Source organism: Oncorhynchus keta, chromosome 32 (genome assembly GCF_023373465.1).
Source record: "Oncorhynchus keta strain PuntledgeMale-10-30-2019 chromosome 32, Oket_V2, whole genome shotgun sequence".
Lineage (NCBI taxonomy): Eukaryota > Metazoa > Chordata > Actinopteri > Salmoniformes > Salmonidae > Oncorhynchus > Oncorhynchus keta.
The window spans coordinates 31,063,979-31,086,090 of record NC_068452.1 but is presented as its reverse complement, the minus strand read 5'-3'; the positions used below and the strand labels follow the sequence as shown (position 1 = coordinate 31,086,090).

Sequence of the window (22,112 nt, the reverse complement as noted above, 5' to 3'; positions counted from 1 at the left end):
GTGGTATTCTCATATGGTGAAGAGAGAAGTTCACATGAAAACAGTCTTTGTTCCAGCTGAGCTTTGAGACTGAGGTCAGAGAGGAAGACCCCCATACAGGTCCCGTTTAGCTCTGTTTCCTTGTTTGTTCTCCTCATACAGTGAATGATATTATATCTCCAGTGGAACTAGCAGGCTACTTCTCCTTCCACACGGAGCCCGGCAGTAACATGACCAGCTTGTGAGCCGAGTGGTGGCAGGAGTTTTCTGAAGCGGGATAATTAGCTGCCGACTGTCAGATGATTAGCCGGGCTGCATCTAATTTTGGTCACAACCTCTGACGATAATGGTCAAATGAAATCAATGGCGTGCAGAAATGTGTGGGATTTGCTAAGCAGCATGTGCTCAATTGGCTAATTCATATCAGCCTGTCCCCTTTAATGCGAACAGGTTAGCGGCTCGGTGCTAAATGGTTAAAAGGAATTCGCTCTTGAGCATGACCTCGTCTAACTCAAAATGGTCACCTGTTTTAACTCTTTCATTGAGTGCGAATACAAATAATATTTATATTCACACTCAATGAAAATGTTAAAACAGGTGACCATTATTTCCTTGCCAAGTATCTCAGGTCCACTTTAGTGCAGGTACTGTATCAAACCTGTTCAAATATGTTATCCATTTCCAGCACCGAGGTGTTGCCTGAAGAAATAGATAATAATGAGGTCAATCATGTTTTCAACATTATTATACTGGAATGTACTGAAAAAGGTAGCTGAATAGTTGAGCATTCTGTCAGTCCCACAAAGACATCCTTACTGCCTGAGAATGCCAATGAGTTGAGCATTCTGTCAGTCCCACATAGACATCCTTACTGCCTGAGAATGCCAATGAGTTGAGCATTCTGTCAGTCCCACATAGACATCCTTACTGCCTGAGAATGCCATTGAGTTGAGCATTCTGTCAGTCCCACATAGACATCCTTACTGCCTGAGAATGCCATTGAGTTGAGCATTCTGTCAGTCCCACATAGACATCCTTAGTGCCTGAGAATGCCATTGAGTTGAGCATTCTGTCAGTCCCACATAGACATCCTTACTGCCTGAGAATGCCAATGAGTTGAGCATTCTGTCAGTCCCACATAGACATCCTTACTGCCTGAGAATGCCATTGAGTTGAGCATTCTGTCAGTCCCACATAGACATCCTTACTCCCTGAGAATGCCAATGAGTTGAGCATTCTGTCAGTCCCACAAAGATATCCTTACTGCCTGAGAATGCCATTGAGTTGAGCATTCTGTCAGTCCCACATAGACATCCTTACTCCCTGAGAATGCCAATGAGTTGAGCATTCTGTCAGTCCCACAAAGATATCCTTACTGCCTGAGAATGCCATTGAGTTGAGCATTCTGTCAGTCATACATATACATCCTTACTGCCTGAGAATGCCATTGAGTTGAGCATTCTGTCAGTCCCACATAGACATCCTTACTGCCTGAGAATGCCATTGAGTTGAGCAGTCTGTCGGTCATACATATACATCCTTACTGCCTGAGAATGCCATTGAGTTGAGCATTCTGTCAGTCCCACATAGACATCCTTACTGCCTGAGAATGCCATTGAGTTGAGCATTCTGTCAGTCCCACATAGACATCCTTACTGCCTGAGAATGCCATTGAGTTGAGCAGTCTGTCAGTCATACATATACATCCTTACTGCCTGAGAATGCCATTGAGTTGAGCATTCTGTCAGTCCCACATAGACATCCTTACTGCCTGAGAATGCCATTGAGTTGAGCAGTCTGTCAGTCATACATATACATCCTTACTGCCTGAGAACGCCATTGAGTTGAGTAGCAACAGTAATGAGCAGTTGTGACTGGAGAAAAACCACCTTTCAATTCCCAAATGACAGTCACCGTTCCCTGGCAGGGATTTGGCTTAATGCAGAGTTTTAAAGACATTCAGTGGGACCTGAGGATTGGAGGTGTATATTATATTGATGCACCTCCTTGTGATGACAGCCGTATGTGTAAATCCTTGATACTTATGCATAATTTCCCTTTCCCTGACTGCCTGGCCACTGAGAGAGTGTCCACAACAGAGATACAACCATTTCTGTTGGGCTTCACTCACTGTGATGGGTACAGCTCAGGTGTTCTGTACAGAGGTTAGTGTGGTTAGTTCTCCATGTGTCTGGGTACAAAAAAACAAAGGTAGACTTTGCTACTGTCATGTTGATTTGATTTGCAATCAGCCCACAAAATGGAGATGTTTGGATGTCACCTGAGTTGTGGTTCTTGGCTGTTGGTTGAGGCAACTTGAGTGAGATGATGATACAGTGTGTTTGGCCAAACTGGATGGAACCGGATCTGGCTCATCCAAATTCATGTCAACTCGGAGGGTGCCCAAAGGGCCTCATTTGGTGGACATTCTTTCCTGTGGGTTTCATGGTGTTCTCTGTGTGTGTGTGTGTATGTGTGTGTTTGGGGAAGGGATGGTGTGAGTGTTTTTATATATGTGCGCAGGGTTGCATAGGTTACTTTCTAAATGTAATTTGTTACAGTTACTAGTTACCTGTCCGAAATGATATTCAGTAAGGTAACTTTTGGATTACCCAAACTCAGTAACTTAATCTGATTACTTTCCCCTTAAGAGGCATTATAAGAAGACAAAAATATATGTTACCAATTGAACCTCATCTATTGCAGGATAAATCCATGTTCAAGTTTACATAGCTGGCCATATATGGATGTTATATTTTACTTGATGGGTTGGTTATATAGGCGTCTTCTAACCCATCATTTTCTACTACATATAATAACATGATTCAATTATGTATTAACATTAAAAACCAAATGTTATACCCCTTGATCTTAAAGAATAGGACTTGGAAATATGGAAGTATAGATTCACCAAATAGTTTTACCTGAGCATAACCCCAAAACTAAGGATTTATTAGCCATTTCTTATGATTTTGTTGTCATGGAGGACTGATTGGGCTCATTGATTCGAGTTGAAAAATAAATGGTGAGCTCATGGAATGGCATGCTTTGATCACTACTGAATAGTGCTATTTACATGTGTAAAATGAATGCCACATGCTGCATTTGCTATAGGCTTATTGTTAAACATTTTGTTGGTAACACTTTGCTATCTTGATAATCCACAGAAACAATAACAAAATGGTCGCCCGCCTCTGTTTTGGTAAAAAGCTGAGGGATGGGCCTGGATAAATGTAACCACTCTCAGATTAATAGACAGAATTATGGATTTAAGGACTGACCGTCCATTATATCAACATTATTGTTTTAACCATGTTATGATGCTATACATTGTTTGTTTACATTTATAATGTTTTCAAACATTGGCGAAAAACAAGCTTATATTTTGGGTTGTCATGGAGTGTGACAGTTGAACTAAGCTCATGAGGCATTTATAAGTTATTTTATTCAACAATCAATTGATATATACGTATATATAAGAAATAGTCCATCATTACTTTAAGACATGAAGGTCAGTCAATGCGGAACATTTCACGAACTTTTAAAGTGTCTTCAAGTACAGTCGCAAAAACCATCAAGCACTGTGATTAAACTGGCTCTCATGAGGACCACCACAGGAAAGGAAGACCCAGAGTTACCTCTGCTGCAGAGGATAAGTTCATTAGAGTTAACTGCACCTCCGATTGCAGGCCAAATAAATGCTTCACAGAGTTCAAGTAACAGACACATCTCAACATCAACTGTGCAGAGGAGACTGCGTGAATCAGGCCTTCATGGTCAAATTGCTGCACAGAAACCACTATTAAAGGACACCAATAAGAAGAAGAGACTTGCTTGGGCCAAGAAACACGAGCAATGGACATTAGACCGGTGGAAATCAGTATTTTGGTCTGAAGAGTACAAATTTGAGATTTCTGGTTCCAATCGCCATGTCTTTGTAAGACGCAGAGTGGGTGAACGGATAATCTCCGCATGTGTGGTTCCCACCGTGAAGCATAGAGGAGGAGGTGTGATGGTGTGGGTGTGCTTTGCTGGTGACACTTTTTGTGATTTATTTAGAATTCAAGGCACACTTAACCAGCATGGCTACCTTGGCATTCTGCAGCGTTACACCATCCTATCTGGTTTGCGCTTAGTGGGACTATAATTTGTTTTTCAACAGGAAAATGACCAAGAACACACCTCCTGGCTGTGTAAGGGCTATTTGACCAAGAAGGAGTGTGATCGTGCTGCATCAGATGACCTGGCCTCCACAATCACCCGACCTCAACCCAATTGAGCTGGTTTGGGATGAGTTGGACCGCAAGTTGCAAGAGCGCATTTTTCACTGGCTGGCCCGCTGGATTCAAAAACAATGATGGATAGGCAGCTTAAACTTCTTGAATTCAATCATTATTGGGTTCAAATACACATTTAGATATGTGAACAGCCATCCACAACAACCACAATCCGTAAGGCGTAAATAGCTAAATCAGTGTGATTCATCAATGTACATAGATAACAATAATAAGTGATATCCCTATTGCCATAGACTACACCACTGCTGTCATCCTTACCTCCAAGTGTTTATTCAAATTAGATAATCTTTGGATGCTGACAGCAGTCGTACCATTGGAAGACATAGCTTGGACTGTAGCCTACAAAAGCCTATTCCTGCTCTTTATCCATCAAACACATTTGGTGTGGCATCATAGTGGTCTCTGACTTGTGGTCAGACTCGCTCAGGTGGAACAAACTTAAACTTGCACTTTTTTCCACGCTGATTTGAATTTCATTGAGAAAACAGAGAAGTGTCAAAGATCTTTTTTCAGAAACCTCCTTTCTGAATTTAAAAGTAATCCTCAAAGTAATCTGGTAACGGATTACAGTTACCATTTTTTTTGTAATCCCTTACATGTTGAATTACAGCTGGGATCTGAGTGGGCCAGGATGATATCCTTTGACGAGAGGGACCGCTGTATATCTGTACAGTGTGTCCCCCAGGTCTCACGACCCTTTGCCCATCTATTTGTACATGTAATCCGTTACTCCCCAACCCTGTATATGTGTCTATGTGTGCATGTGTGATGCATGCATGTGGTGTGTGTGTGCATGTGTGATGCATGCATGTGGTTTGTGTGCGTGCGTGATGCATGCATGTGGTGTGTGTGCATGTGTGATGCATGCATGTGGTGTGTGTGTGCATGTGTGATGCATGCATGTGGTGTGTGTGTGCATGTGTGATGTATGCATGTGGTGTGTGTGCGTACGTGATGCATGCATGTGGTGTGTGTGTGCATGTGTGATGCATGCATGTGGTGTGTGTGCGTGCGTGATGCATGCATGTGGTGTGTGTGTGCATGTGTGATGCATGCATGTGGTGTGTGTGCGTGCGTGATGCATGCATGTGGTGTGTGTGCATGTGTGATGCATGCATGTGGTGTGTGTGCGTGCGTGATGCATGCATGTGGTGTGTGTGCGTACGTGAATGCGAGTTTTTGTTTCTCTCTACATCTTTTGCTGGGGAACGTTGTGCGACATTAGTTTTTCAGCCAACATCACAGGGGTCATGTGATCTACGCCATGCTCTCTCCCAGCAGTACCTCTCCCAGCTAACCCCTTCTCCTCCCCCTGACCCCACTCCCCTCTCTCCATTTTGTGGGCTGCTGCAGGGCTTTAACTAGAAGCAAGGGGAACAAATAAAATAAATGGGCAAAGTTGTAGGACGTGAGACCTGGGGGACACACTGGACAGATATACAGCGGTCCCTCTCGTCAAAGGATATCATCCTGGCCCTCTCAGATCCCAGCTGTAATTCAATTGGGGATAGACAAGAGCAGGATTTCCTTGATGCTTTTTTTCCTTTTCCTATAAACGGGCTGTCTGCCTGTCAGCATTGATAAGGCAAGCTCATGCACGCTGCGGCTAACTCTCCCCAACCCGGCAGCCATACTCCGTAGCGCTACACCATTGAGTAGCTTCTCCATGATTTACTGTATGCCTGACTGCCCATCCCCACCTTTTCATTGGTGCCCCTCTGGAGGACTGGGCTGCCTGTCTCTCATTCTGTCTCTATTATGTTTTTTTCTTTCTGTTGGACTATCTGACTATTGTCCATCTGACATGTCTGTGTGTCTACAGCTATCTGTCTAATCTGTGGAGATGGTTGATGGAATAGGAGCTGATAGGGGAGTGGCTACTGTTCTCTCTTTGTTTCACCTTTCTCTCCCTTGCTGTTCTCTGTCTCTATCTATGTTTGACTGGAGCCATCCACGGTCAAGGGCCTTGGTCAGTCTGGTTATGTGAGGCCGTAGACTACATCACTGCCCAGGCATCCTCCAATGTGGTGGGCAGTGGGAACCATTCATATCTCAGGTTGTATAACAAGGAACCTACAGTATATGGATGTACTGGTTGACAGGTTTCATAGACCATAGCCTCACATGCACCTTACTTCATTTTGAAGATTGGCTCTTGGGAGCTTCATTTGTAAGATCATACTCTTGACATTTTGACAGTATTCACATTGCTTGTCAAAATACTTACTGCCTGTAGGAAACAGCATTATATCACACATAGTTGTTAAAAAAATAACTATACGTTACTATCTGTGCTTCTACACCTGCATTGCTTGCTGTTTGGGGTTTTAGGCTGGGTTTCTGTACAGCACTTTGAGAAATCAGCTGATGTACGAAGGGCTATATAAATACATTTGATTTGATTTACCTATTGAAAAAATGTGTATGAATTATCAAGGAATGTAGGCTTACTGGCATTCAAGTTCATTCCTGGTTTCCGTTGCAATCGGCTCGTAACTCCACGTGACTAAAGAAGAAGAAAACAACCTATGTGTCACTTGTCTCCATTGGCAGAATGAAGAGAAGGGGAGAAAAGGTGTGGTTGGGGACGGGGAGGAGAGGCTGGAGAGAGAGTAGGAGCGAGAGAGTGAAAGAGAGAGGGAGTAAGCGAGAGGAGAGAGAGAGTGAGAGAATGATGGAATGCATCAGCATGGTGAGGTAGCTAATGCTTCATAAGATTGGCAGTAAAGTGTGCCTTTGGATGGCGGGCTGACTTTAGTGTGTGCATTACTGAGCCGCATAAATCTGGGTGCCCCTGCTTTCCCTGCCTTCCTGGGTTTGCCTTTAATTACCTGAGCTAGCCTGCCCGGCCTGCGCACCGCTCCTAGCTAGCGCTCAGCTCTGATCACCACCAGGCAGCACTTCCCTAATGGGGCTGCCTCGCTCGGGCATCACTCTCACTCACTCTGGCCAGCTGGCAGGATGGCCTGGGGTGGAAGCCTGGCCTTCTATTATGACTGGAAGTATCCATCGTAACTCACACCTGTAGGTCCCCATGTTATGTATGTGTGACTCCCTCTCTATCCGTCTGAGTCTCCATAATAACTATGGTAAAATGGAGTCGTACCCTGCTCCACGAGGGGGCAAAATCGGGCTTAGCACCCTCAGTTCAAACCTGAGCCTCCTCAGTTTTAGTTTTGTGCCTATATAAAAATAGAAAAAAGTTTAAATGATTGAGTGACAGGTTATCTTCAAATCTGTATCTCCACTGCTCTGTCAGCACAATGGGTGTGTGTAGGAGGCAGTGGCGGTCAGTGCCGTTTAATATGGCCTTATTTCTATAACAGCATATTGGATGACTGTCATTCATACTCCAGTCACTCAGCTCAATACAACATCGATTTAGGCTACTACATGATACTAATATTTTCCTTGTACCCATCATGAGATTGCTGCAACCTAGCCTATGAATGAAAGTTTACAACGTTGGTGCACATGTTGAGAGAATCAAGGTGTACAGTTTACATTCAGCAGCAAGCAGTTTAGCAGTTACACTGGCAGGCCCCAGTGGCAATACATTACATTGTCTTTCTCTCTCTTCTTTCTCTTTGAGTCAGCTACTCACCCCATTGTATGCACTGCAGTGCGAGCTAGCTGTAGCTTATGATTCCAGTTCTAGATTCATTCTCTGATCCTTTGATTTGGTGGACAACATGTCAGTTCATGCTGCAAGAGGACGTCCTCTGGAAGTCCTCATAATTACTGTGTAAGTCTATGGAAGGGGGTGAGAACCATGAGCCTCTTAGGTTTTTTATTGAAGTCAATGTACACAGAGGAGGACAGAAGTTAGCTGTTCTCCGGCTACACCACAGTGCTATCCTACAGAGTGCTGCTGAGGCTACTGTAGACCTTCATTACATAACAGTGTGTTTTAATCAATTATTTTGTATTTACGTATCGGCCTCAAGGCCTTTGTCTGAAACTCAAGGCCTTGAGGCCGATATGTAAAGCTTAATGAAGAGCAGTGATACTAGCAAGAACAGTGTGCAGGTTTTAAACTGTTATCATGCACCTGCGACAAAGATAGCTCAGATGTTTGAATGCCTTTTGAATTTTGAATTAATTATTTGGTGACGTGAATATATTTTGTATAGTTTTGTCTGAAAAGGATAACATTTTTAATGTTTCACTATTTAAAAAAAATGTAATTCACTGAGGAGGATGGTCCTCCCTTGCCTCCTCTGAGGAGCCTCCACTGGTAGGGGGGCTATGGAAAGCCATTGGGGTGCAGGTTTCCGTTAACCGGTATTTGCCAAAATTCTGCAGATTAAATAAATACAAAGACGATTAAAAAATATTTTAGCTGTCCAAATTGTCACGGTTGCCCTGCTTCTGAGGACAGAGAAAAAGTGAGAGGAGCATTGGCCTAGGCTACTGTTGATTGTGAAGATGGAGACCTTTTTCGTCTAAGTAAAATGAAAGTTAGAGAGTATGCCTCAAGGCAGAAAATCCCACAAGGCAGGGCTCCAGACTGCGACCATTTAGTCACATTTTTCAACCTTTTGACAGCTGGCTGTGGGAGTTAAAAAATGTATTGGTTTCATCGGTGTGGGCTGCACATTCATTCACCTTACTAAAAACGTCCTATTTTTTAGGAGGCTAAAACCATGATTTGGTCAAACAGTGATGTACATTATCCTCCTTTACCTGCTTTTATGGGGCCTGCTGCTGTGTCAAGTGAGCCACTTGAAAAGCGTTCCGATTGTATACAATTTTAAAATCTAAATGTACCTTTAGATTAATACATGGCTACAATGAGTGGGTATTATCTTTAGAGTTAGTGAGCGAGCAAATGTTTTGAGTTACTTGAGTTAATTCTCTACTCAGGTAGAGAATTAGCCCCAAATAAACGATATTAGAGCACATAAAGATGCAGGCAAATTTATATTGGGAAAAAAATATGTTTTTTTGTTGAGAGAATGCCAACCATGTGCAAAGCTGTCATCAAGGCAAAGGGTGGCTACTTTGAAGAATCTCAAATATACAATATATTTTGATTTGTTTTACACTTTTACACTTTTTTTGTGTTATTTCATAGTTTTGATACCTTCACTATTATTCCACAATGTAAGATAGGCCTATGCATGCAATGCCCTAATGTATTTAGTATTCAAATCTCCAAACTGTGAGGTCGACAATTATTGTTTTAGGAAAGAAAAAACAACAATACAATTTTTATACAACAATATAAAGTTTTGCATATACTACAGATCGAAACACAAGGAAGAGTGTTTTTGTAGTTAGTTATAGGCTGTTTTTAAGGACATGTAAATGTGACTCTTCTGAAAAGGTAAGAATCAATCTAATCTTGTAAGGCGCTGTCCATGGTGCTGATAGAGCGGAGTGGAGATTCTCACACCAACCTGTCATTTCTTGGTCAAAAGTATTTGAATGTCAATGTTTATTGTGGTATAATGTGATAAAAGCACAATTCAATATAATACCATATAACAAGAGCCCAAATGAAGTACCCAAAATATAGCTAAGTATCGGTATGTTTCATCATAGAAATACATTCTATTATTGTTTTCTTAGTAGCCTATTGGTTTTTATGGTTGTAAATGGAACTGTACGTATTGGAAACATTTTCAAATTTGTCATGTCTGCTCCCGCTCTCCTTCCATCCATTACGCACACCTGCCTTCCCTCATTACACGCTTCAGCGATATTGGACTCACCTGGACTCACTTATCACCTGTTATTACCTCCCCTATATTTGTCAGTTCCCCAGCTCTGTCCCCCGCTTCTGCATTGATTGTCTTTTGTTTGTGTTACCTGTTTGCTGACGCTGTTCCTGTCTTGATCCATGTCCATTATTTAGTAAATGTTTTACTCCCCGTACCTGCTTCGTCTCTCCAGCGTCATTCCATGTGACAGAATTTGATTCAAAAACGTGCATTGCCATATCACAACATGTTGCTGTACTCATGAGCTGCATGGTTTTCCATGTCTGAAGCGGGCCTATAGGCATATTTGTTTGGCAAGACAGCTGTGCATGTCTGCATCTCACAGTAATAGGCTGTAGGTGTCACTTTCTGACCTTTATTTCCTTTGTTTTGTCTTTATTTAGTATGGTCAGGGTGTGAGTTGGGGTGGGCAGTCTATGTGTGTTTTTCTATTTTCTACACCCACCAACAAAGGACCAAGCAGCGTGGTAAAGGGCAGCAGCAGCAGCGGCAAAGAACGCAGGACTCCTGGACATGGGAGGAGATTCTGGACGGCAAAGGACCCTGGGCACAGCCAGGGGAATATCGCCGCCCCAAAGCAGAGCTCGAGGCAGCGAAGGCAGAGAGGCGCTGGTATGAGGAGGCAGCACGGCGTCGGGGCTGGCAGCCCGCGAGGCAGCCCCAAAAATCTCTTGGGGGAGGCACACGGGGAGTATGGCGAAACCAGGTAGGAGACCTGCGCCAACTTCCCGTGCTTACTGGAGAGAGAGAGGGACTGGGCAGGTACCGTGTTATGCGGTGGAGCGCATTGTGTGTGTGCATAGCCCGTGTGCATAGCCCGGTGCGGTACATTCCATCTCCGCGTATCGGTCGGGCTAGAGTGGGCATCGAGCCAGGTGCCATAAAGCCGGCTCTACGCATCTGGTCTCCAGCACACCCCAGTGCGGGCTATTCCACCTGGCCTGGCATTCAACCAGGTAAGTTTGGGCAGGCTCGGTGCTCAAGAGCTCCAGTGCGCCTGCACGGTCCGGTCAGTGCCCAGTGCCACCTCCACGCATCAGGCTGTCTCTCCGTTTTCTCCCTACAGGTGCTCCTGCCTGTCCAGCGCTGCCAGAGCCTTCCTCCCTCTCCCGAGCCGCCAGAGTCTCCCGTATGTCCTGAGCCGCCAGAGTCTCCCGTCTGCCAGGAGCCGCCAGTCAGCTAGGAGCCGCCAGTCAGCCAGGAGCCGCCAAAGCTGGCAGTCAGCCAGGAGCCGCCAGACCCGCCAGTCAGCCAGGAACCGCCAGAGCCGCCAGTCAGCCAGGAGCCGCCAGAGCCGCCAGCCAGCCAGGAGCCGCCAGAGCCGTCAGCCAGCCAGGAGCTGCCAGAGCCGCCAACCAGCCAGGAGCCGCCAGAGCCGTCAGTCAGCCAGGAGCCGCCAGAGCCGCCAGTCAGCCAGGCGATGCCAGAATCGCCATTCACTCCGGAGTTGCCGGAGTCTCCCGCCTGTCCGGCACTGCCGGAATGTCCTGTCCATTCGGGACCCATTTCTAGGGTCCCCAGTCCGAGGTTGGCGGCGAGGGTTGCCGTGTTTAAGAGGCCACGGAGGCGGACAATGAGGCGGAGAAAAACTGTGGTGAAGTGGGGTCTAAGTCCCGCGCAAGAGCCACCACCACGGACAGACGCCCACCCAGACCCTCCCCTATAGGTTCAGGTTTTGCTACCGAAGTCCGCACCTTTGGGGGGCGGTACTGTCATGTTCTGACCTTTATTTCCTTTGTTTTGTCTTTATTTAGTATGGTCAGGGTGTGAGTTGGGGTGGGCAATCTATGTGTGTTTTTCTATGTTGTGATTTTGAGTTCAGCCTAGTATGGTTCTCAATCAGAGGCAGATGTCGTTAGTTGTCTCTGATTGAGAATCATACTTAGGTAGCCTGGGTTTCACTTTTGAGTTGTGGGTGTTTGTTTCCGTGTGAGTGTTTGTTGCCACACGGTACTGTTTCGGTTTTGTTCGTTTCACGTTTATTGTTTTGCAGAGTTCAGTTTATGTCTTTAAATAAACGTTAAGTACACTTACCACACTGCGCATTGGTCCTCCGATCTTTCTCGCTCAGAAGAGGAGGATGAATGCCGTTACAGTAGGCTGTTTTGGTTATCTGGATCTCCATTCACCTTTTCTTTACTGTGTTTGTTTACTGTTAATATAACTAGCCTAATTATAGATTGTGTCATGCCTTTATTCATCTGATATTTTGTTTACTTGGTATCGCTGTTTTGTTCTGTTCCCACTCGTTCACATTCGCAATTTTTTCTGTGTTTTTGTTTGCATGCATGAATAACTAGGCTACTACTTTCAGCATTTAGTTTGCATTGTTTTGGTAAGACTGCTGTGTGTTACATAGGCTGTTTGTAATAGATGAATTGCCCTATTATCTACCTTGTAGCCTATATTCATCACTAAAACGGCTTTGCTTTAGTGTGTAATGTGATGTCCAGCAGAGATTTGCACGAAATCTGTAGCCTACTTGTCATGGCATTTGAACTTTATGTTTATTGTGGTGTAGCATGATATAAGCAGAATTCAATATAATTGCAATGCAAGAACCCCCCAAAATTGTGCCCCCTCGCTGATTTCAACTGCCCCCTTGGTCACTTTATCCTGGCGCCGGGTCTGAGTGGATTGGAGAGGAGGAGAGAGGGAAGTAAGGGCTTGAATGGGGACTTTAGATCTATGTACAGTATATTATATTCAGTGTGAGACTGTGTTTTGAAAGGTATAAATTCCTTTTAGATCAACAGTGGCGGGTTCCGATGGTTTACAGTATGTCACGTTCAAAGCAACAGCAACCAATGATCTGTAGCCATTAGCTTCCTGGTCTGTGGAGTGTCCTTGGGGTTTTGCTGTCAGTGATTGACAGTGCATGACAGTTTCGCCAATTGTCATGTTCATGGTGTGGAGTCTAACAATGTGCCAAGAAGTAAAATAGACACTAAAATACATCAGTGCAATCCCTTTGTTTCAGCCCGTAAGAAGCCGTCTCACGGCGCTTCGCATGAGCTCCTTGTGTCTCCACCGTCTTGAATGACTCACACTGACCTTGGAGATTATTGCTATACTAGACAGAAAAAATGCTATATGTTTGTCAAGAGCTGTCTGTCATCAATGAGCTTTTGTGTTGAGTATCGATCGCCTCCTCGGCAGGACACAGAGGTTGATGGATGCACAGCAAACAGACTCTGCATCGCCAGCAAGCAGCAGCAAGCCTCCCCTCCCTCCCCTCCCCGACCGGCCCAGCCAAGGGGTCTCATGATGGGATGTCAAGACAGGGCAACAGCCCCCCTCCTCCCCAACATACCCAGACCGTCCCTCCACCCTCTCCCCTGTTCCTGTTTATTCTGGAGCTCTTTCCATCTTCAATCTCCGTCTGTGGCATAGCTATAGCCAGGGCACCAAGCCGCGCAGCCGTTCATTAGCAAACATGGAGTGGATTACTGTAGGTTAGTGCCGCTCCTCCCGTGTCGATAACCCAGCCTGATTGCTTTGTAAACGGCAGAGTCGCTAACAAGAGTTCCACCACTGTATCTGTGGCGCACATATAAAGATAACAATATAATTCCCCTATCAGTTGACCTGGTTTCTCTTCAGTTAGTAAGCTTCTGCCTCTGGAGTGCAATTGAGTGGGCCATGGTCTTTATAAAGCCGATACTAGACAACACGAATGTGGAACACGATGTGAGAGCCATCATCCCTGGTGATTCTTTTTTATTTTTCAGGAAGGAACGACTGCTGCGGCACTGTAGCAATCACAGTTTGTCTTCGGCACAAGTGAGAATGGCAATATTGCTAGTTTGGATGAATTAGGAAAATAGGTGAAAATAGGATTTATTCTGTCGTTATTAACAAAATAACCTATGCCAAAAATCAGAAAAATATCATTGGGCTTGCTTTGTTTTGTTCCTTGACCTGATTTGACCCTATATGGCTGCCTCCCTCGCTGCACAACATGGATATGGTATGAGGTCAGGCTAATCGATCTGCTTTGATATTTTATAGACCCCCCACCTCCTCCACCTCCCCCACTGTGTGAGCTGCTGCTAGAGTATTTCCTCAGTGCAGGATTACTGATGCTATCCACCTTTTTTCCACAAGGGCACTTAAACAGACACTTGTCATCAGCCCCTGACCAAGGACATAAATAGATCAAATAGGCTGTGTTTACACAGGTAACCCAATTCTGATCTTCTTTTCACTAATTGGTCTTTTGACTAATCAGATCTGAAAAAGATCTGATGTGAATTCATTGAATTATTAATTGATGTGAAAAATACATGCATTTGTTTCCATAGCCATCATTCTGTCATTTATCCATGAATTAATACAGAGCATCTGGGTGAGGAATACATCTGGCATAATATTCACCACAGCTCAAGTAATTCAAACAGCCCTACTGGGCATTTCACCCAGATACTGGATCCAAAATGATACAACAATGTCAGCGTTTGCAGACTCAATAACACTTAGAGGGATATAGGAAAACAAGTGTGCCATACATGGCAGAAAAGTCTGGCAGATTACAGGAGATTTTCTGGCCCTCGGGACTTCTCACTCAACTGATGTTGACAAAGCAGAGCTGATGTAGGTTGAGTGGGAAAAAAATCTATTGGAAAGAGAAAGCATTCAAGTATGCAGGCCTGTATATGATAGCATTTGATATGTGCTCTTTGTGGGGGTTTTCTCGCTCCCCGTGCCAAGGGTTGTGTAGCCATAAATTATTCAACAGTCAAATCCAAAAATCTACTAAATAAAATCATTTGTTTCCACAAACTGTACTTCACAAAAAGGTTGTTTATAACGATGGTAAACCACGTCTCTCAGTGCTGCTAGCAATCAATAGTCTGATGCAATCCTAAAGGCCCTTCATCATAACTCCATTCTACTGAGTGGACCAGTCCACCTTAACACAGGCTACAGTGGAGACATAGAGACATATGTGCTACATCTCCATCCACTGTTGTCTCTTCCAGTTCTCTCCAATTGCCAGGACCTCAAGAATTCTTAAAAAGCTCCCAAAAATGTGAATGCTTGTCAAATATTTCATTCTCAATAGTTTCAATTTGAATAGTTAATTTATTTATTGATTAGTTTTATTGTTGGCTGACAAGTCAATTCTTATCCTCAGATGACGAAGGGTGATGAAGTCAGTAATAGTTTTGAAGGCTACTAGATCAATATCAGTTCCAGTGCTGATGACACTGATGTCATCCACCATCAGAGACTCTCCTCCTCCTCCTCCTCCTCATCCTCCTCATCCTCCTCCTCCCCAGATCCAGTGCTCTTCATCAGCTGTGTCTTGGTCTTTGTCTGTGTCTGGGTCTGTGTCTGGGTCTGTTTCTGTGTCTGGGTCTGTGGCCCAAGCTTGTTATTAGTGCTGTGAATCCCTTCCTTCCTGCCTGCAGCCAGATATGGCTGGTGCTACAGCCTTATTCATCTCCATACTGGAAGTCAATAGGCCTCTGCTCTAATGGGGAATGATTAAAGAGTAGAGGAGCCAGTAGAACTTACTCAGCGAAAGTTCAGAAAGTGCAGCCAGTCCGTGACTGAACATGGCTCCATTCATAATGCACAAGGACAGGAGAGGAGAGAATTGGGGAGGATGTGAGAGTAGAGGCGAGGAGAGGAGAGGAGGGGAGAAGGGGTGAGAGGAGGGGAAAGGAGAGGAGGAGAGGAGGGGGGAGAAGGGGTGGGAGGAGAGGAGAATGGGTGAGAGGGGAGGAGGGGAGAGTAGAGCGGAGGAGGGGAGGGCAGAGGAGGAGAGAGGAGAAGGGGTGAGAGGAGAGGAGGGGAGAGGAGAGGAGAGAACTATAGAGGACTGGGGAGGAGAGGACTGTAGAGGACGGGAGAGGAGAGGATTGTAGAGGACGGGAGAGGAGAGGATTGTAGAGGACGGGAGAGGAGAGGATTGTAGAGGACGGGAGAGGAGAGGATTGTAGAGGACGGGAGAGGAGAGGATTGTAGAGGACGGGAGAGGAGAGGATTGTAGAGGACGGGAGAGGAGAGGATTGTAGAGGACGGGAGAGGAGAGGATTGTAGAGGACGGGAGAGGAGAGTAGAGGACGGGAGAGGAGAGTAGAGGACGGGAGAGGAGAATAGAGGAGAGGAGAGTAGAGTAGAGGAGGGGAGAGGACAGGAGAGGAGAGGAGATTAGAGGAGGGGAGAGGACAGGAGATTAGAGGAGGGGAGAGCAAAGGGGAAGGAAAAGAAAAGGAGAGGAGATGGCTTTTACTGTAGCTGGAGCTATCTGAGGAGAACACGCTACAACTGGAGCCTCCCTCCCTCCGCTGGCCCTACCACCTCTATGTGACACAATAACTACATTAGCTTTGATCAAAGTTCATAGGCGCTATACAAGCTACAATATATGCTGCCTATATATCTGCCTTTATTCGTTTTTCTTTTTTATATGTTATGGTATTAAAATAATTGTTCACTTTGAATGTAATGACTCATCTATTAACAGGGCTGGTGTCATGAGAGGAGGGATACCTCAGGGACCTCGTTCTTTCTTCATACCGCTGGGTTCCTGGAGGAGGGAGGGAGGGTGGCGGGAGGCCTGTGGTACAGTTTAGTACATAGGTAGGTTTCACTGTTAGGATCAGACCAGATCAGCCCTACAACAGGAGCCAATGTGGCTAATTTACATATCTTTGAAGAAAATGGGACCTCTGTGTTGAGCAGCTAAAATGGCAGGCAGAAATAGAGAAAGAGATAGAAAGAGTCACACTGGCTGACTGACTGGCTGGCTGGCTGGCTATTCCAGCTGCACTGATTTACAAGGTCTATCATCAAACTCTATGTCTACCATAACGCCTCTGACTTTCATGGGCAGGTTTTTCTTTTCTCCCTGGTTAGCTGCATTTTGCATATGTGGCGGCATATGTTGCACTCTCAGGAAACATTTGTTATGATTTAAGAGGACCCTGCAGCAGTGTATACTGCACCTGTCACTATCTGATTATTTTATAGCCTGTGCATTGTTCTCTGGCATTTAATTAGTAATTACATGGTAGCAATCTGCATTTTGTAATACTTATTTTATGTGATTGACATGAAAAAAGGAAAACATGTTTTGTTTAAAATTCTCCAATGCATTGCTTTTGATCTGAATCCAACTGTATTCTTTTGGAGCAATTGTGTAGACAAGCCTATCTATCTCAGCGTCAACCTATTTTAATGTAAACAGGGAAAGCACTTTGGAGCAGAAATCGTCTTTCTTATTAAGTACTATTATCATTCTTTGAATATGTCCAGAGCAATGCCATCATACGTCATTAACACAGGAGGACTATTTTATTACTCCAACGGATTCCATGCAAGCATCATTCCCCACAATTTTCTGCATCCATGGGCATAGCTCAGGAAGAACATAATCCGGAATGAGAAGGCTCTGTGGCCTACAGTGCAAACAGGATAAAGCAATGACAAATTCTGGACCTGAGGACTCACGGAGAGCACGGAAAAAGGAGATTAAGAGGAACACCATTGTTTACCTCCTCCAAGGTGCAGGGTACTTTGTTGTTTATAAATGTTGCTAGCTCTTATTGGTTACCTCGCAGGCTTTTGGAATGAGGAAGGGGGATAAGACTTGAGGAAGGACTCAGGAGGGGGTTCGATACAACTTTAATAATGCGTGGCAGGGGCTAAATGAGCCATTCTGCGGTACTCTAAGGCATCTCTGCCCCACCCATCCCCCCTCACGGTATCATGCCCTGAATTATTAAGAGTGTTGTTTGCCCTTATTGCATTGCAGCAATGTGCCTTGTCGCTAGAAACAAGGATCTCCGAGCTGCATCTCTCTGGAGCTCTGTGCTCCAGCTCCCCACCTTCATCTGCATTGTCAGGGGAGCACATGTGAGAGCAGTGGCCAGGGAAGTGCACACACACACTCACGCATAAGCAGATAAACTCTGCATGTTTGGTTCATTAAAATAAATCTCACCCAACACCTAAACTATTGCAAACACTTTTGACAATAATTGACAGATGCATTTTCTTTTCTTTTTTACTTCATTCAATGCTTTGTATTGTGCTACAAATGACTACTACTACACTGCATGTACTGCTTATGGTTTGTCGTGAGCGGTACACATTTTTCTGGGATTTGTCTTTAGGTCCTCATTTGGTGAAGTAAGTTGCTGCTTGTAGTCTGACAGGGAAGTGTTGGGCTCCAAATCCCCCATGAAGTCTTTCTGTGTGTGTGACTCTGAGATGAAAGGGGGAGTCACATACCGATCCAGAGGAGGATCACGCCAGGCACACTGAAGAGACGGCATCACTCACTTAATAAAACAACACCCACCACCCCATCACCATCACATCACCATCACATGTGCCTTGACCATTACGCTCTGTTAGAAGCTTCCTGTCAAATGCCCTGTTCTGATATGTAACAAAACATATATAAAGATAGCGATGAAAAATGTCATTTGAAGGTCTGGATAATAACATTGTGGAGACCGACACCAATGATGTAGAAAGGATACAGGCTTCTACCCAACCCAACCCCTCCCTGCCTGCCTCTCTCCTACCCCCCCCCCCCCACACACACACACCTCCTTCTCTACTTTTTAATCACACAATTAATAATTAATCAGAGGTTGGCCTCGATAATGTTGAGTCTGCAGATAAGATAGAAGCACACAACTGCTGAGAGGACCTAACAGAAAAAAGACATGGGCACCAAAAACAGAATATCAACTCTTTAACACAGACGGACCAATAACCACATGTCACCAGATTAAAGAATGAACACATGTTATTAAATGGAAGAAATGCTCCACATGCTCTTTTTAAATAGTGGAACTATGAGTTGAAATCAAATGTTTTTTTAGCACCTTACTTTCTGGCTGCATTTCAGAGGCAGTTACAGAGAAGAATGTGACATGAACTGCCTCGAGCCTTCCTCTGTTTATGAATATGTAGCTAGAGGGATACTGTATTGATTGCTTGATTGCTTGATTTTCCCTACGCTTTAAATTCCTCTGTAGTGAAGTGGTGTCAGAACTGAGGAGAGAGCCAACACTTTGTGGTCACAGGAACACAATGTCGTCTTCTTTCTTCTCAGAGAAGTATTACATCATCTTTCTGTATTCCAAAGGTATGACTGTAACATGTGTTGGAGACTGAGGCAGTTAAAGGTTGACTGTAACATGTGTTGGAGACTGAGGCAGTTAAAGGTTGACTGTAACATGTGTTGGAGACTGAGGCAGTTAAAGGTATGACTGTAACATGTGTTGGAGACTGAGGCAGTTAAAGGTATGACTGTAACATGTGTTGGAGACTGAGGCAGTTAAAGGTATGACTGTAACATGTGTTGGAGACTGAGGCAGTTAAAGGTATGACTGTAACATGTGTTGGAGACTGAGGCAGTTAAAGGTATGACTGTAACATGTGTTGGAGACTGAGGCAGTTAAAGGTTGACTGTAACATGTGTTGGAGACTGAGGCAGTTAAAGGTTGACTGTAACATGTGTTGGAGACTGAGGCAGTTAAAGGTTGACTGTAACATGTGTTGGAGACTGAGGCAGTTAAAGGTATGACTGTAACATGTGTTGGAGACTGAGGCAGTTAAAGGTTGACTGTAACATGTGTTGGAGACTGAGGCAGTTAAAGGTATGACTGTAACATGTGTTGGAGACTGAGGCAGTTAAAGGTATGACTGTAACATGTGTTGGAGACTGAGGCAGTTAAAGGTATGACTGTAACATGTGTTGGAGACTGAGGCAGTTAAAGGTATGACTGTAACATGTGTTGGAGACTGAGGCAGTTAAAGGTTGACTGTAACATGTGTTGGAGACTGAGGCAGTTAAAGGTTGACTGTAACATGTGTTGGAGACTGAGGCAGTTAAAGGTTGACTGTAACATGTGTTGGAGACTGAGGCAGTTAAAGGTATGACTGTAACATGTGTTGGAGACTGAGGCAGTTAAAGGTATGACTGTAACATGTGTTGGAGACTGAGGCAGTTAAAGGTATGACTGTAACATGTGTTGGAGACTGAGGCAGTTAAAGGTATGACTGTAACATGTGTTGGAGACTGAGGCAGTTAAAGGTATGACTGTAAAATGTGTTGGAGACTGAGGCAGTTAAAGGTATAACTGTAACATGTGTTGGAGACTGAGGCAGTTAAAGGTATGACTGTAACATGTGTTGGAGACTGAGGCAGTTAAAGGTTGACTGTAACATGTATTGGAGACTGAGGCAGTTAAAGGTTGACTGTAACATGTGTTGGAGACTGAGGCAGTTAAAGGTTGACTGTAACATGTATTGGAGACTGAGGCAGTTAAAGGTATGACTGTAACATGTATTGGAGACTGAGGCAGTTAAAGGTATGACTGTAACATGTGTTGGAGACTGAGGCAGTTAAAGGTTGACTGTAACATGTGTTGGAGACTGAGGCAGTTAAAGGTATGACTGTAACATGTGTTGGAGACTGAGGCAGTTAAAGGTATGACTGTAACATGTGTTGGAGACTGAGGCAGTTAAAGGTTGACTGTAACATGTGTTGGAGACTGAGGCAGTTAAAGGTATGACTGTAACATGTGTTGGAGACTGAGGCAGTTAAAGGTATGACTGTAACATGTGTTGGAGACTGAGGCAGTTAAAAGTTGACTGTAACATGTGTTGGAGACTGAGGCAGTTAAAGGTTGACTGTAACATGTGTTGGAGACTGAAACAGTTAAAGGTTGACTGTAACATGTGTTGGAGACTGAGGCAGTTAAAGGTTGACTGTAACATGTGTTGGAGACTGAGGCAGTTAAAGGTATGACTGTAACATGTGTTGGAGACTGAGGCAGTTAAAGGTATGACTGTAACGTGTGTTGGAGACTGAGGCAGTTAAAGGTTGACTGTAACATGTGTTGGAGACTGAGGCAGTTAGAGGTATGACTGTAACATGTGTTGGAGACTGAGGCAGTTAAAGGTATGACTGTAACATGTGTTGGAGACTGAGGCAGTTAAAAGTTGACTGTAACATGTGTTGGAGACTGAGGCAGTTAAAGGTATGACTGTAACATGTGTTGGAGACTGAGACAGTTAAAAGTTGACTGTAACATGTGTTGGAGACTGAGACAGTTAAAGGTATGACTGTAACATGTGTTGGAGACTGAGGCAGTTAAAGGTATGACTGTAACATGTATTGGAGACTGAGGCAGTTAAAGGTTGACTGTAACATGTGTTGGAGACTGAGGCAGTTAAAGGTATGACTGTAACATGTGTTGGAGACTGAGGCAGTTAAAGGTTGACTGTAGTAATAAGGGCTACTGTCAGTAACAGTAACCCTTTATCTCATGCTGCATAGTGAATTGCTATGTACTTATTTCCAATATGTCCACCCCATCCCCAGCCCACTGTATTTAGGAAGAACATGACACTGTATCAGAGGATGATAGAAGCACTTGTGCTGCTATTCGCTGGGGAAGGTCCCTCTCTTAATTAGCAATAGGAGCTCATTGACGCTGCTCCCGGCCTGCAGTGTATCTCTCTCTCTCTCTCTCTCTCTCTCTCTCTCTCTCTCTCTCTCTCTCTCTCTCTCTCTCTCTCTCTCTCTCTCTCTCTCTCACAGACACACATTTGCACACACGCTCTTGAAAAAGAATGGGTGAAAAAAATTGTGTGAACCCTGGATGGCAACAGCAAAGCAATCACAGCGTAGCAATGCCCCCCACGCCTGGCCCATTAATAACAGTAATACACACACCGCGCCCTAGCCACCTCCACCACCAGCCGCCGAGAGCACCACTGACACTTTAATGGCCATTTTTTACTTTTGTTTTTAAATAATGCATGTGTTGCTTGTCAGCACTGCTTCCAGTTTCCCCCACCTCCCCTTTGCAGCATTCCTTTGTGCAGAAATGACAATGGGGACCTGCGTTCATCCTACTTGGGGACATGTAGTAGTGTGTGTGTGTAAATCATATGTTGTGGGGACCTTAGTGTTAGTGTGTGGGCTGGCTGGCTCCTCAGCTGCTGCAGGGGCCTAACTTAAGAGTGGTTCTCTCCTCTCCAGGCAGAAGCTCTTCATACACAGCAGCCGTGTCACTGTGGCCAGGGCTGGAGGCGGAGGGCCGAGGGCCTGGCTTACATGTCTCATACAGGG

The 22,112-nt window shown here is 44.6% G+C and overlaps 1 protein-coding gene across 5 annotated transcripts in view; it reads left to right on the top strand.

Moving 5' to 3' along the window:
• LOC118371835 (RNA binding protein fox-1 homolog 3-like) overlaps positions 1-22,112 on the top strand; it is a 498,524-nt gene that overhangs the window by 292,152 nt on the left and 184,260 nt on the right. The gene's annotated exons all lie outside the window — the stretch shown is intronic.